Here is a 17,103-nt window from a genome sequence, read left to right as displayed (position 1 = left end):
GGAGCACTGGGTGTTATGCACAAACAATGAATCATGGAACACTATATCTAAAACTAATGATGTAATGTATGGGGATTAACATAACAATAAAAAAATTAAAAAAAAAGGAATAATTGTGAGAAAATAAATGATAAAACTAAAGTCTAACAGCTCATGAAATTATGGTATTTTAAAGTTATTTATATTGATGACTTTAACTACCTAAAAACTATAATATGGGGACAAAGGTTCAAAAGGCAGATTTCAAATCTTGAGTTTGTTCATCTCAGTGCCGTTAATTCGCTGAAGTGAGAAGTTACAGAAAATATAACCTTAGACTAAAAGTGAGAAGACACAATTTTGTGTTTGCCAAGTGGAGAATTAAAAAGGAAGCAAAAAGCTACCTGAACTTCAGTTGTTGACACTCTGTGACTGATGTAAGGAAGGACCTGGGACCTTATTATTATTTAAGGCCTGTTTGTTAATTTTCGGGAGCAAACTGACAATTCACTGCCTCAGAAATATATTTTCTACTTTGTCTCAGCTACATTCAAATTCGTTGTTTTATTTCACACTTGTTTGCTCAGGTATGCTCTGCAGCATTCATCGATATCTTTCCTATGCCAAAAACCAAAGGGGAAAACCCAACAACTAAACAACAAGACATTTTGGCACATGAGTCCATATTTGAAAACTATGCAAATAATGATTGTAGCTTTAGGCAGCTCAGCTTTCAACTTCAGAGATTTATATTGCTTATAATCCAACTTCAGTCTGCTGCAGTGGCATTGACTGACGTTTCCACTGTCTCCATCATGCGTTTCTGACGGGGTAACTATTATTATAATAGTATTTGAATTCCTTGGTCATAATGACTGTGCCAACTACTTTGTGGAAATATAGCATTCATGCAGTTTAAGCCAACATCCCTGCTTATGTTGAATTAGATACACTCTCCCTATGGACTAGTCTAAAAAAATAAGAGAAAGTGGGTATTGGGATTCTTGAAAAAGGCCTGATAAGTTCTGTTTTTCAACAATTCTAAAGCTTCAGACTAGAAGCCTCTGAGCTGACAAAGCAACACTGTGTTCCCAGGTGTCCTCAATATGATGGAGCTTTGTTTTTCTCCTCTGTGTCTCATCGTCTGGTCACTCAAGCAGCATTGTTTACCTGTGTTCCAGCGTTTTATGACTTCTCCATGAAAACTGCTCCTCCGGAGTTTACTTGCACCCTTTCACTTCGTAAGGGTCATGCCCCAGATCTCAATTTGAGCCAGGCCAGTCAGCATCTTGAATAGACATCACATCACCCACTCTGTCCTTCTGTATCCCACCCTTCCACTCCTACCATAGATGCCCCAAGCAATCCCATTTCCTCTTTTTCTTTCAGCACAACATTCTTAAGCAAATTCGAATCTGGTACACCTGTCCTCTGTTTCATCAGAGATCCTAAAATATGTCTGAATCTGAGTTTATGTTCTAGTGGAACACTTAAGCTCATAGAATTGAAAAGAAACATCAATGTTAGAAGATTTGTTTTTCTTCTTTTTCTTTTGCTAGCATGTGGTCAGTTGGAAGTTATTTTCTGCAACTTGTATTTGACACCGTAGAGGTGAGTTAGAGACAGGACAACCTGCACTGTGGATTCTCTGTTCGTGATCTTGTTAAATAAATAATGCCCAATAAAATAAATAAAGGGGAGAGACCACATATAATCACAGGCAACCTGTAACTCTGAAGGTGTATGTGGAAGGGCATAAGAATGATGATAGGCTGTCATTCCCAACACTGCTGTAATATGGAGAATTAACTTCTAGACTTTTGGAAGTAGAAGCACTTTGCCATCTAGTGAAGTCTCATGTAATAGATAAGGAAAATAAGGACCAGAGAAGCTATTGTATCCCCTAAATCAGAACCAAAATTTTCTCTCTTCTACAAGCTTGTTACAGTTTTATTTTTTATTTTAATTCGAGTATAATTAACACACAGTGTTATATTAGTTTCAAGTGTGTACAATATAACAATTTAACAATTCTATTAATTTTTCAGTGCTCATCAAGATAAGTGTATTCTTAATCCCCTTGATCATCTCCCATCTACCTCCCTTCTGGCAACCATCAATTTGTTTTCTGTTTTTTAAGAGTCTGGTTTGTTTTTTTTTTTTGGTCTCCTTTTCTAAATTGTTTGTTTGCTTACTTTGTTTCTTAACTTCCACATAGGACTTATTTCACTTAACATTATACCGTCTAGGTGCATCCATGTTGTTTCAAATAACAAGATTTTATTCTTTCTTATGGCAGAATAATATTCCATTATATATGTATATATGTATATATATATATACACTGCATCTTCTTTATCCATTCATCTATCAATGGACACTTGGGTTGCTGCCATAGCTTGATCATTGTAAATAATTTATATTGATAATTTCTGAGTGTTCTCCATACATTCATTACCCTACTTTTTGACAGCACTACACTAGGTTTTAACTCTGTTATTATATGTATAGTAGGAGGCTTATTGTTTAGTATGCAGGTTGAGCTGTTGTAACACAGACATAAAAATAGAGAGAGAGATTTTATTTTTTCTCACATAGGTTAGTGATCTAGAGCTGAGAATTTCTGCTTTACCAGGTTCTTTAGAGACCCAGTTTTCTTTCATCAATCATTCTACCATTCTCTAGGGTACTGGTTAAAATAGGATCATGCCAAGTCCATGTTCCAGTTTTTGTAAAAGAAGGAAAAGAAATAGTGGCAGATAAGCCATTCCTTCTTCATAGGCAATAAGGAAGTTGTACACATTATTTCCTTAAAATTTCATTGGTTAGAAGCAAAAAACGTAGTCACAAACAACTTCAAAAAAGGATAGGATATTCAGTCTTTGGCTACGTCTTCAGGAAACATACCTAAATTATGTTACCATGAAGAAGAGGAGACATCCCATCAGGAGAAATGAGCTATCTCATAACATTTATATCAAAATGGATACTTTGGCTAAGACTCTAAGTTTATAGATAACTTTGTTATCTATGACCCATGAGTTGTGAAATGTACACAATGCTTATAGCCAAAACTATTTGGGGGCCTCCCTAAGTTCTCACTCATGTCGATGGTATAAGAGTTTATGTGTTAGGAATTAAATAAGGATTTGTCAGGACTATTTCTTTTAAGACATCTGAGTTGTGAAATCCTAAGAAGGAGGTTATATATTTGCTGCTAACCCCGGGTCCCAATACTTGTGAAATGGACTTTAGGAGACTAGAGAACTTCACACTTCTATATTATTTTGGGAACATTGTAGACTTCCACCTAAAGTTTGCTTTGCACACTTGAGGTTGTCCAGAAAAAAGTGTTTCCTAGAGACTAAAGGTGATTCACACCTGAAAAAAAGCCCAGGTGTTACTGTTGTAGGTTCTGCGCAACAGGGTTGCCTAGGAGGACTAAAAGACTTGAGCTGAGAGAAGCTGAAGGTAAGCCAGGTTAAGTGGGGCTGAGGAAGGGATAGGTAACCACTCAGCACAGCTGCCTTCATCTGAGTCAAAGAGATGGCAAAATTCCATGCGTCCACCCCACAGATCTCCAGAAAACCCTGTTGATCAAGCAAAGCTGAGTTTATTAAATTAATTGGAGCAAGAGAGGAGACCATCTTGACAGAATCTTAATATTGTCCACCCAAAGGGAAAGTTGGAAAGTGTAGTGTGGGGCTGGATGATTTTAAGGCAGCAGCTACATGAGATTGGGAAGATATAAGAGCTTTGGTTTGGAGGAGCAAAGCAAATTTTGATGTGCAAACTGCATATTGGAATAGTCTTGATGTATAAGCTGTTACCTAGACAAGTAATCTGTTTTCATTGGTTTATCTTTTGGGGAGTAAGTACCATTTGAAGTAGCAGCTAAATAATATTTTCCATGTGTATTTTTTTACATAGGGACTGAAAGTTTATTTCAGCTCTCAGAAATTGCATGTGAAAGGCAGAAATGGGGCTAAACACAAAGAATCCACTGAATACTCACAAGGGAAAGAGCACATTTGAAACATTTTACCAGTTTCTGAGAGCAGGGAGGGTAGATTACATGAAAGATGTGGTATATATACAATGGATATTACTCAGCCATCAAAAAAAATGAAATCCTTACCATTTGCAATGATGTGGATGGAACTAGAAGGTATTATGCTAAGCAAAATAAATCAATCAGAGAAAGACAATTATCATATGATTTCACTCATATGTGGAATTTAAGAAACAAAACTGAGGATCATAGGGGAAGGGAGGAAAAAATAAAAAAAGATGAAATCAGAGGGAGACAAACCATAAGAGACTCTTAATCATAGGAAACAAACTGAGGGTTGCAGGAGGGGATAACTTTGTTATCTATGACCCATGAGTCACTGGATGATAGACATTAAGGAGGGCACATGATGTAATGAGCACTGGATGTTACATAAGACTGATGAATCACTGAACTCTACTTCTGAAACTAATAATACTCTATATGTTAATTAATTGAATTTAAATAAAAAATGAAAAAAAAAGTATCCCTTAGAGATTTGCTAGGGAAGGCGAAGTCAAACAAAAGTTGGGAAAGCCCATGACTATGCCTTCATCTTCAGCTGCAGCCTTCCTGATTATCTCAGACACACATTTGGGATACAAAATTTTAATACTAAATGAATTTTAATAGTTTTCACTATTAAGTAGAACTAGTCTTTATTAAATAGAACTGTCTGTATAATTGTGAAATTGAAGCAGTATTTTGTGACCTAAAAGTCACAAAAGAAGTGGCATTGGTCTTGCTTTCATCCAGAGTTAGAACAACTTTGATAGGAAGATTGAGAGACCAAACAAACAAACCAACAATGCCCCCCCCCCAAAAAAAACCGCAGAAAACATGAGAAAGAGAGAGAGAGAGAGAGAGAGATAACAAGGGCTTTTGATTTCATCCAGAATATCTGCTTATTTAATGTATGGAAGGTTATATGTGGCTCTAATGGGATTAAGATTTTTGTTTTGGTGTGTCATCCTTACTAGATCCTTGAGCCATCATGTCTTGCATATCGTATCTATATGTGTAGAGAAAAGACGAGTTAAGTGTGAACAGTAAGGAGACTTGTTGAATAGTTTTAACTTGGTTGTGTAAGGTAACTGTCAGTGTCTCTTCTTTTTTCCTTTGCTGCCTCCCTGAGATACTGTCCATATTCTCTACAGCTCATGGATCTTCTCTAAATTAGAGTAGTAATTCCATTTTGGTGAATCCTAGGAAAATATGTGTTTACAACTCAATCTACATCTAATTTAGGGTTTTTAACAATAAAATAAAATGATTCTTAATGTATTGCCCTCAATGTTGCCACATCACACTCACCAAATACCCATTGTGTATGTGTGTGTGTATAAACAGATGATATATACGTACTGGTTGACATATGAGTGATATATAATGATTGATCTCCCTTTTTTTTAACTTAATAATACTTTCCCCATGGTGATTATTTGAGAGCCATATTGATACATCAGGCCAAATCTAGGTAATATCTGTCAACTAATATGTTCTAAATTGAAGAAAGTTTTTAAATAGAAAAGAAACCAGAATCCAGAAACAAAGATTATTTTACTCATCAATGACATTGTGTACAACTCTGGGAAAACTCATTTTCTATGGTTTACTTTCTACAGTTATAATATGAAGAATAATTATTTCTTACCAGTTAAAAAATTGAACCCTGTAGGGAAAGATGACCTTCTTAATGTTGTGCTTTTTGTTTGTTTCATTTCCCAGGAGAAAGAGCTGGAGTTTGAGGCTTCTTTTCTTCTCCCATTTTGATAAATTTTCTTCAGAAATGATCTATTTATTTTGTGCTATGCATCTCTTAGCATTACAGAAAATGGGGAAGAGCATGGAAAGGAAGGACTGGCTAGAGAAACTATCAAATATTTGCCCTTGATTTCTAATATATGTTTATTAGAACTAATGCCCTGCTCTTTTTGATCTTCCATGATTAAATTGATCCTTGAACTGGAAGATAATTTTTAATCCATGGGTGTTTTTTTTCCCCAGACATTAAGTATGGGATTGTGCCTTTAGATCAGACTAAATGGTAGAAGATGTTTATAATACTAAGGGGGCCCTGAGGAAAGAACAAACAGTATCCCCCTATATTATCCAAATGTAAGTTTGTTGTAATGTTTTCTGGAGATGGGAAGAATATAGAATATAAGTATAGAATATAAGAATAAAGAATATAAGTAATGCTATCAGGTAAAGGGGAATTTGAATTCAGTTCAGCCACTTATTACTAATGTGAATTTAAACCTCTGTGTTCTCCATCTGTACATTTGTGATAATAAGGCTTACCTCATGGTCTTGTGAAAATTAAATGAGAGAATGAATTTGAAGGAGCGTTGTTCACTCTGAGCTCATGGGAGGTACACAGCAAATGATCCTTCCCTTTCTTTCCTTCCTTACCAGAATAATTGATTTTCCTTTCAGTTGACTAATCTGTCTAATTGAAACAGTTTAATTATAGGATTTATAATTTTACATACTCCTGATTATTTATTTTACCTCTCTTTTCCCCCTAGTAATTTGTCTCTCAAAATAGTTTATAATTCCTTGTTAAACTTTGGCATAATTAAAAAGTATAAATTACTTCAGGTGCTTTTGTAAAGTATGGTGTGTGTAAGTGCAGTATGCATGCGTTTTAGATTAGTTCTTATATTCAAGCCAGAGGCAGGTAACCTTGCTGCAGAGGAGATGAAAGAAAAGATTGCTTCCAGAAAGAAAGACTGCTGCTTGTATCCTTCAGTCACATGTGTCATTATTCATCATGATGGCAAATAAGGATGCTATCTTTCACTCCATTTCTGTGTGCAGTGCATCTGGTTAATATAAAATATGAAAAAGTTAAGTTACATATGGCGCCAAAACACAAACAAACAAACAAACAAAGAAAAAGGTATCATATTATAGCCTCCTATTTCAAATTAGAGAAATTTAATTTTAAGACATATATTTCTTTTCCTGCCTCAAAGCTTATATAAGTTCCTTATAGGCTAGTTTGAGAAATAGCTGATTATTCTCTTTGAATGACCAACTGAGAAGGGTCTTGATGGGCCCTGGGGGGCAGCAGATGAGAGCACTGTGGCCTGGACTGGCCTGGGACTCTCCTTCCCTCTCAAGTAGAGCTGGTCTTTTGAGATAAGATTCTACAGCCTTAATATCTCTAGAAATGTTATTTGTGGACTGAGCAGTCCCAGAGCTGGTTCTTCACTTTGTGAGGTGGCTGGCTAAAACTGCATGTATAAATTACAAAACACATATTAAAAGGCATTTCATGTAGTTATATGTTGGTTGTATATCTATATGCAGATTATAAATATGATTTGTATCAGGCATACTTTTTCCTATTTTTCCCACTAAGTCAACTGAAATCACTGGACATTATCTCTGAAACAACACAAGAAGGTTCTGAAACATGGAGAAAAGAAGACAAGCTGCCTTGAAACCTCAGAATCCAAGGAAAAAAATGGTGATGAGTTCTCATATATTTAAGACCTGAACTTGAAGAAGCTGGCAACCCAGAGAGTCAAGGGCACAGACCAAAAGAAAACCCCAACAAAAGCCTAATCTCTCCAGCCAAAGGACCAGGATAAAGGCAGCCTAATAAAACAGAACATTTCTTAAGTAGCAACCTTGCTACTCTTGCCAAATACCACAGAAAACCATGCCCTTCTCCTCCCGTACCCCAGAAAAGGTTGAGCTTCAGCTTCCACCCTTGTCAGACTACAATGAAGCACCTAAAGCCTTCTGCAGGGGTGGTGACAGAAAAGACAGAGTGGGGAGACTGGACTTGTGTCCCCACCAGGAGGTAATGATCCTCCAGTCTTCCTCAGTGTCAGTGGAGACAACATGGGAAATATGGACTTCCATCCCCACCCAACAATAAAGAGAGGCTGCCCTTTTGGGGGTCTACAAAGACAGATGGGCAGCCTATATCATATACACACCTGGCAGTAACAAGGCAGTGTCCCTTGCCCCCCTTTGCCTTATTCTGCCAGAGTAATGTTAGAACAATGCAGCTGAAAGTGAAGGTTTAAATAAGACCCAGAATATAATGGCCAGAATGTAAAAATGCCCATGTCTCAGTTGAAAATCACTCATCTTAACAAGAACCAGGGAGATCACAAATTGCGTGAAAAAGGATAATCAATAGATGCCAACACTGAGATGGCAGAGATGTTAGAATTATCTAAGATTTTAAAACAGTAATCGTAAAGATGCTTCAATGAGCAAATATGAACATATTTAAAACAAATAAGAAAATAGAAAGCCTCAGCAAATTAAGAGAAGATGTAAAGAACAACCAAGTGAAAATTTTACAACTGAAAACATAATCAAAATAAAAACTCACTGGGTGGGTTCGAAGCAAAATGGAGAAAACAGAGGGAGAAAATCAGTTAGCTTGAAGATAGAACAATGGAAAGTGCCCAATATAAACAACACAGAGAAAAAAATGATTGACGATAAAGAAACAGAGCCCCAGGGACCTATGGAAGTATAACAAAAGACTTAAAAATTCATTTCGTGGCATTTTAAGAGAAGAGAGAAGAAAGAAGGTGGAGGGTAAAAAGTATTCAGAGAAATAATGGCTGAAATTTCCTAAATTTGACACAATATATAAACATATGGAATTTAGAAGCTGAATGAAACCCAAACAGAAAGAACGCAAAGAAAGCTACACCAAGATATATGACAGTAATACTTCCAAAAAGTAAAGACAAAGCAAAAAAATTTAAAAGCAGTGAGAGAGAAATCACACCTCACATATGGGTGAAAAACAATTAGAATATCAACTTATTTCTCATCAGGAACCATAGAACCCAGAAGGAGTGATAAGCAGCATTTATCTAAAGTTGAAAGAAAAAAAATCTATTCACTCAGAATTCTATATCCAGTGAAAATGTTGTTCAGCATTAAAGGGGAAAATAAAGATTCTCAGATGAAAGAAAGCCAAAAGAATTTGTTGTCAGCAGACCTGCTCTGAAAGATTGGCTAAGGATGTCATCTAGACAGAAAAGAAATGATAAAAGAAGAAACCTGGAACATCAGAAAGGAAAAAAAAAAAAAAAAAAAGAGCACAATAGGCAAAAATATAAGTAAATACAAAAGACTTTCCTTTCTTAAGTTTCTAAATTATGTTTCATGAATGAATAAAGAATTAAAATACTCTCTGATGTAGTCCTAAATGCATGTAGAGGGATTATTTAAGGCAATTTTATTGTAAACAGGAAGGTAAATGGACATAAAGGGAGATGCCACATCACTTGAATTGATAAATGACACCAGTAGATGATGAATTATGTAAATATATAATGTATTGCCTAGAACAATCACTAAAAGAGCTATGTAAAGAGATTCAATAAAAAACACTATATCAAAATGGAATTCTCAAAAATGATCAAGGAACCCACAGAAAAGTTAAAAACCAGGAAACATAAAAAATGGAACACACAGAAAACAAAAATAAAATGACAAATTTTACCCCTACTCAATAATCAATAATTGTATTATATGTAAATTATTTTATATGTTATGCTGTCTAAAAAAATTACTTCAATATAATCATATAATATTTGAAAGCAAAATGAAGGTAAAAAACATACCATGCAAACAATTAAAAAAAAAAATCAGGAGTGGCTACATACATATCAGATAATTGCCAGAGTTAGAGAAAGACATTATAAATTGACAAAATGGTCAATTCATTGAGAAGATATAGCAATCCTAAATGTGGATTTACCAAGCAAGAGACATAAAATATTTGTTGCTAATCCTGATAAAACAAAAAGAAGAAATAAAGCTACCATTATAGTTTTGTGAATAAAACTGATAGAAATGATGAGATTGAAAGAATAAACAGACAAATGCACCATTATATTGATGACTCCAACACTTCCTTATCAACAGTTAATGGAACAAATACCAAACCAGCAAGGGTATAAAATAACTGAATACCACCATCAAGTGAAAGCATCTAATTACATTTTTAGAACACTTAACCTAACAAAAGTACAGCACACATTTTTTTCAAGTGCCTACATAACATAAACCAAAATACAGACCTTCCTCGACTTCCCAATAAACATATTGTAAGCGGAAAACATTGTAAATCAAAAATGCATTTCATACACCTAACCTACCAAACATCAGAGCTTAGCTTCGTTTACTTTAAATGAGCTCAGAACATTTACTTTAGCCTACAGTTGAGCAAAATCATCTAACACAAGCCTATTTTATAAAAGTGTTGAATATCTCATGTAATTTGTGGAATACTATACTGAAAGTGAAAAACTGAATGGTTCTAAGTGTATTAGTTGTTTATTCTCCTGATCACGTAGCTGACTTGGAGCCGTGGCTCCTTGCCCAGCATTACAAGAGAGTATCCTACCTCCTATCACTAGCCTGGGAAAAAAATCAAAATTCAAAATTTGAAGTATCGTTTCTACTGACCACATATAACTTCCGTACATCGTAATTGAAAAATCATAAGTCAAACCATCATAAATCAGGGACTGTCTGTAGGCCACACCCTGGCCATAAACAAACCTCAACAAAGTTTGAAGAATTGAAAGCGTACAGAATGTGTTCTCTAACTGAAATGGAATCAAACTAGAAATCATCAACAGAATGATAGACAGAAAACATGTGGAATCTAAGCAACACATTTTGATAGTCAATGGTCCTAAGAGAAAATCTCAGGGGCTATTTAAAAAATTAAGCTAAATAAAAATGAAAATACAACATATCAAAATTTGTGGAATACCACTAAAGCAATGTTGAAAGAGAAATTTATTAGCACTAACTGCATACACTAAAAAGAGAAAAAGTCTCAAATAAATAAAAATATTATCACTTTAAGAACCTAGGAAAAAAAGCATAAATTAAATCCAAAACAATCAGAAGGAAAGATGTAATAAAGATAACAGAAATCAACCAAACTTAAAACAGAAAAATGACAGAGATAATCTATAAAACAAATAACTGTTTCTTTAAAAAGATGAATAGAGAAACCTAGCAAGACTGACAAAAAAAAGACACAATTTGTCAATACCAGGAATGAAACAGTGATATCACTATAGAAGCTGCACTTATAAGAGGATATTATGAAAAACTCTACAAATATAAATCTGACAACTTAGATGAAATGGACCAATTCCTTTGAAAAACTTATCACAACTTAATCCAGTATGAAATAGTTCATTTAAACCGTAATGTAAATATTAAGGAAATTGAATTTATAATTTTAAAAATCCCAAGTCCATTGGGTCTAGATGATTTCAATGAATAATTTTAATGAATGTGTAAAGAGGAATTAACACTAATTTTATACAATTTCTTCCAGAAATTGGAAAAGGAGGGAACACTTCCCATTTTGTTATATGAAGCTACTATGTTCTTGATACCAAATCAAAAGAGTTAAAAGACAGAGTTACAGACCAACAACTCTAAAGAATACAGATGCCAAAATTCTTAACAAAATATTGCCAAATAGAATTCAACAATATGTAAAAGAATTATACAACATTACCAAGGGGGTTTATTTCAGATATGCAAAACTGGTTCAATATTAGAAAATCAATTAATGTAATCCACCATATTAACACACTGAAGAAGAAATAACACATGCTTATATTCATAGATTCAGAAAAAGCATTTGACAAAATTTGATACTCATTCATTATAAAAATTCTAAAAAAAAATAGGAATATAGGAAAATTTTCTCAACTTGATAAAGAGCATCTACAAAAAACCACAGGTGATATTGTACATAATGATGAAGGACTGAATGCCTTCCCCCAGGAGATCAGGAATACTATAAGATTGTTCTCTCTCATCTCTCTTATTCAACATAATACTGGAAGATCTAACATTAAGTCAAGAAAAGAAAATAAAAGGCATTCAGATTGGAAAGGAAGGAATAAACTGTCATGATTTGCAGGTAACAATACATAGAAAATCTTATAGAATATTTAAAAAACCCTTCTAGAAATAATAAGTTCAGCAATGCCACAAGATATAAAATATACAAAACAATTGTATTTCTATACACTAGCAATGAAAATATGGACACTAAAATTAAAAATATAATACCATTTACTTCATTGCCCTTAAAAATGAAATATTTGGGTGTAAATCTAGCAACACATGTATAGGACTTGTATGCTGAAAACTAAAATGTTGGTAAGAGAAATAAAAATTCCAAATTAATGGAGAGACACACTATGTTCACAGATTGGAAATCTCAATGTTGTAATGATTTTAATTCTCCTAAACAGATATATTGTTTAACTTTATTCTTATCAAAATCCAGCAAGATATTTTGTAGATACATACAAGATCATTCTACTCTATATATGGGAAGGCAAAAGAACTAGAATGACTGAAGCCATTTTTAAAAAGTAGAAAGTAGGGGGAGAATCTTTGAGTGGAAAGGAAAGACCATAAGTGACAGTATAAAAAGTTGGAAGCAAAAAAAGCAATAAATATATTTGTAAAAATCAGTCAAGAGAGTCACAAAATAAAAAGATGTAAAATATGACACCACATACCTAAAAAGTGTTGGGGGGAGCAGTAAAGAATGGGTTCAAACTTTTTTTTTTTTTTTGCAGTCAGATGTGACACAATTTTAATAATAATTTTTTTTCTTTTTCAGGTTTTTACTTAAATTCCAGTTAGTTAACATACAGTGTAATATTATTTTCAGGTGTAGAATTTAGTGATTCAACACTTACATACAAGAATGGGTTCACACTTAAGCAACTATCAATATAATATAGACTGCTATATGCAGAAGATGTTATATGTAAACCTAATGTAACACAAATAAAAAGCCAGTAATAGATTTGCAAAGAATAAAGAGAAAGGAATCCAAGTATATCACCAAAGAAAGCTAACAAACCATGAAAGAGAGCAAGAGAAGAAAGGATCAGAGAAAAACTACAACAATAACCACAAAACAAGTAACAAAATGACAATAAATACAAATCTATCAATAATTCCTTTGAATGTAAATGGACTAAATGCTCCAATCAACAGACAAAGGGTGACATAGTGGATAAAAAAACCAAGAGCCATCTATATGCTGTTTATAAGAGACTTATTTCATACCTAAAGCCACTTGCAGATTGAAATTGTGTCAGATTCTACAGGTTAAAAGCTCAGTTCCACAGGACTGCCCTCACCCCTTCATGCCAGGCACCAGTCACAAGGTCAGATTGTCATCTGTGCTTTTGATATTGGAATCTCCAATGACCCCCTCCTTGGGTCCCATTAATTTGCTAGAGTGGCTCACAGAACTTAGGAAAACAGTTTCTTACCTTTCCTGGTTTATTATAAAAGGATATGACGAAGGATACAGATAAACAACTGGATGGAAGAGATGCATAGGGCCAGGTATGTGGAAAAGCACGCAGAGCTTCCCTGCCCTCTCCAGGTACCCCACTCTCCCAACACCTCCATGTCTTCACCAACCCAGAAGCTCTCCGAACCTCGTATTTGGGGGATTTGATGGAGGATTTATCATACAGACATGATGACCGTTAACTCCATGTTCAGCTATTCTCTCTTCTCAAGGGAATGGGGGTGGGGCTGAAAATTCCACGCTTCTAATCATGGCTTGATCTTTCTGGTGACCACCCAGAGTTGCCTTATTAGAACAAAAGACACTCATACCACGTAGGATATTACAAAGGTTTCAGGAACACTATGTCAGGAACCAGGGTCAAAGATCGAATATTAGAACAAAAGATGCTTCTAGTGCTCTTATCCCCTAGGAATTACAAGGATTTCAAATCAGTAGCTGTGCCAGGAACCAGGGCCAGAGACCAATATCTATTTTTCATTGTCTCACACATATGAATCTACCATTATCTCAAACAGTTTAATAAAAAAATTATTTTAAGGGGCTTACATATATGTTAATTCCTCTATATACTTGCTATTAATATGATTTGTATTATATCTTTATTTATATAGGTAGTCCTTGACTCCTGCAAGTTTTGGGGAACAGTGAGTTAGGAAGGGGAAAGTTAACATTTTTAACAACTCTAAGAATTCAACATTCAAGTCTGTATTCAAATTCTAATGAATACAGTCATCGGATCTTTACTACCTAAGATTTCAAACACAGGTGAAGCAGTCAAATCAGAACTATGTAGGGTCATGTGTCCTCCGTTAACTCTTTTTACATTTTGGTGGAACACTCTTAAGTGTCTAATAACACATTGCATTGATAGTCCAATTTTATAAGTTACAGAGTCTCTCAATTCCATTATCTCTTTTTATCTTCACAAGAATTGCAAGTAGTTGGTAGGGCATGTATTATTACCTTCAGTTATTTTCCAAGAAATCAAATGGGAAGTCAGAGTGTTTAAATGAACTTGCCCACATACCCGCGGTTAACAAGAATCAGAACAGGAACTGAAATTTTGTCTTTCATAAAGTTCCTTCTGCATGATGCTGCATCAGAATGTTAACTGACTTCTGTTCTTATCTTTTTCTCGCACATAATAGTAATTTTTTAGGCTGGAATGAGCATGAATCTGCTCTTTCCTGAAAGGTGCCACTTTTAATATAGTAGTGTTCTCCTTCCTCTAAGCACGATAAAGTCTCCTCTGACTACCTATAAATTTTCTTCAATCTTAGTTCTTGAGATATGGTGAGTCAGTTCTTTGTGACCAAGGGCATTCAAAAAATCCAGTAATTTCTATTTTTTTTTTAGAAAGTCAGAACCAGAGGACCCATGAAGTAATCCTATTTAATATACTTTTTAGACAGCAATTAGTATTTCTGAGGGAAAAAAATCTAATTTTGAAATGAAATGGATTCCACTGAAAGAAGCATAACATTGCCCCGTAGCAACAAGATGACCAATTTTACTCAAAGCACTGAACCAAAAGTCTTTTCCTCTGTCATGGAAGAACATTTTCTCCATAATTTAAACATTAACTATTGGTACCAGTTGGACAAAATACCTGCTAAGTTGACTTGACCACATTCTAGTTAAGCTTCCCACCTTCCCCCAGACCGCTTTACTTTGAACCGCACTCAGCCTGAGCCAGCACTGGAATGTGAAACAACTTACCAGCCTTGTAAACTATCTGATCACACCACTAGCTCATCCCACTTCCCCATATCAGCTTCTCTCACACTTTGTTTACCCCTCCCTGTCAAAGATGCTTCCTTCTGGCTGGCCTCTGAGATTTGCAGATCATACTGTCAGAACATTCTTTTCATTATAATCGTTTCCTTCCCCCTTATTCCAATAGTCTTTTTTTTTTTTTTTTTAGTAAAGTCTCTCCTTACCTAGTCCAGATTTCTTTTTGTTTGACAGTGGTCAGTGGTAAGAGAGTCAAGAAGGAATGTTGAGGGGTGCCTGGGTGGCTCAGTAGGTTAAGTGTTTGCCTTGGGCTCAGGTCATGATCCCAGGGTCCTGGGATCGAGCCCCACATCGGGCTCCCTGCTCCGCGGGAAGCCTGCTTCTCCTTCTCCCACTCCCCCTGCTTGTGTTCCCTCTCTCACATGTCTCTCTCTGTCAAATAAATAAATAAAATCTTTAAAAAAAAAAAAGAAGAAGAAGAAGAAGAAGGAATGTTGAGACACCCAGGGGTGGTGAAGGATAAGCAGCCATTACCATCCCCAGGTCTGAAGGACCAGGATGAGGGAACCAGAGCCTGTTTGAGGGAGCTGCTGCAATGAAAGAGGAGCATTCCACTGGAATTTTGCTATATGGAGATGCAATTCTGTCAAAACCACAGGGTGGCAGGGAGAGAGAGGAAGGAATAAATATCTCATTCTTCTCTCTCTTATCCTATTTCTTGACGGTGCTCCCAGTCTAAAATAGGCAAGAGCTAAAGGACAATTGGGCTGAACAATGTAGTTCTAGAGGTTAACTCCTACTCCTTCCCTGGGCAAAAAATAATTCAAGGGCAGCTATGGACCTGGGAACAAACAGAACTCATGCAGTTCCTTTCTTTTAATCTTAAATTAATGATTTTGTTACTATACTTGAGCTTTTACTGTAAAGCTGCCCTGTGATCATTTTTGGTTGTACGTGGTGTGTACGTAAGTCTGTCAGTTCGTTAAGGTGCACAAAATCAACATAAAATTTTCAGAAATTTTAGTAATATTGAGCAATTTCTGAATAATTTCTGCATTTGAATAACAACTTGAGTTTGATTTATTGTCCTGCTGATACTTTTGTGCTCAAGTTCACCAACTGATTTACCTCAAATATTGTGCCCTTTATTGAATATTGTTTCCTTGTTCACATGAATAAAAAAATCTAGACTTTGTTAGTCATTAAATAACAAAGTCATTATGTAATATATGGTCTATACTGAAATGACTAGGATTCATTCAGTTGTTATTTTTCTTTAATCAAATATTATAAGCATTTCTTTCAAATCAAACCCCTTTTCAGATATTACCATTGTCCAGGGTGTTTGAAACAATCAATATAAACAGAGTATTCAAATTGTTTTATTTCTTTATTTTTTGCTGATGATATAATTGTACACCCAAAAAATCCAATAGGAGGTAGCCAAAATTATCTAGAATTATCAAAGGAATTTGAGAAAAATGATGGAGACAGATAATATGAAAAATCAAGAGCTTTTCAATATTAGCAATAACTAATCACAGAAAGGGGAAGACAATTTCCCCCACAGTAGCAATGAACACTATAGGATATTTATTAATAAATTTGAAAAGGATGATACTACATACATATGAAGAAAGGTTATGAAATCCTATTAAAGTACACAGAATAAAATAATAATAGTAAATACATAGTGCTTCTTATGGGCGGGGCTTTACACTTATTTTCTGAGCCTCATAGACACCTATGAAGCAGATGATATTACTCCTATCTAAAAGAAGAAACAACAAAAATACAGGGTGGGGGGCAGCATAACTTGCCCAGGGTCACACACAGGAGAAGTGTTCAGAGCCAGGAATTGAATCCAGGTGGTCTGATTCATGCCCTTAACCATTAAACAACGTTGCCTCTGTCTGGCCTGAGTGGACATACAATCTTGAATGGGAATCCTTAACATATGACAGTC

Source organism: Halichoerus grypus, chromosome 13 (genome assembly GCF_964656455.1).
Source record: "Halichoerus grypus chromosome 13, mHalGry1.hap1.1, whole genome shotgun sequence".
NCBI classification, from domain to species: Eukaryota; Metazoa; Chordata; class Mammalia; order Carnivora; family Phocidae; genus Halichoerus; species Halichoerus grypus.
The sequence above is the reverse complement of the archived record's forward strand: the minus strand, read 5'-3'. Positions refer to the sequence as shown.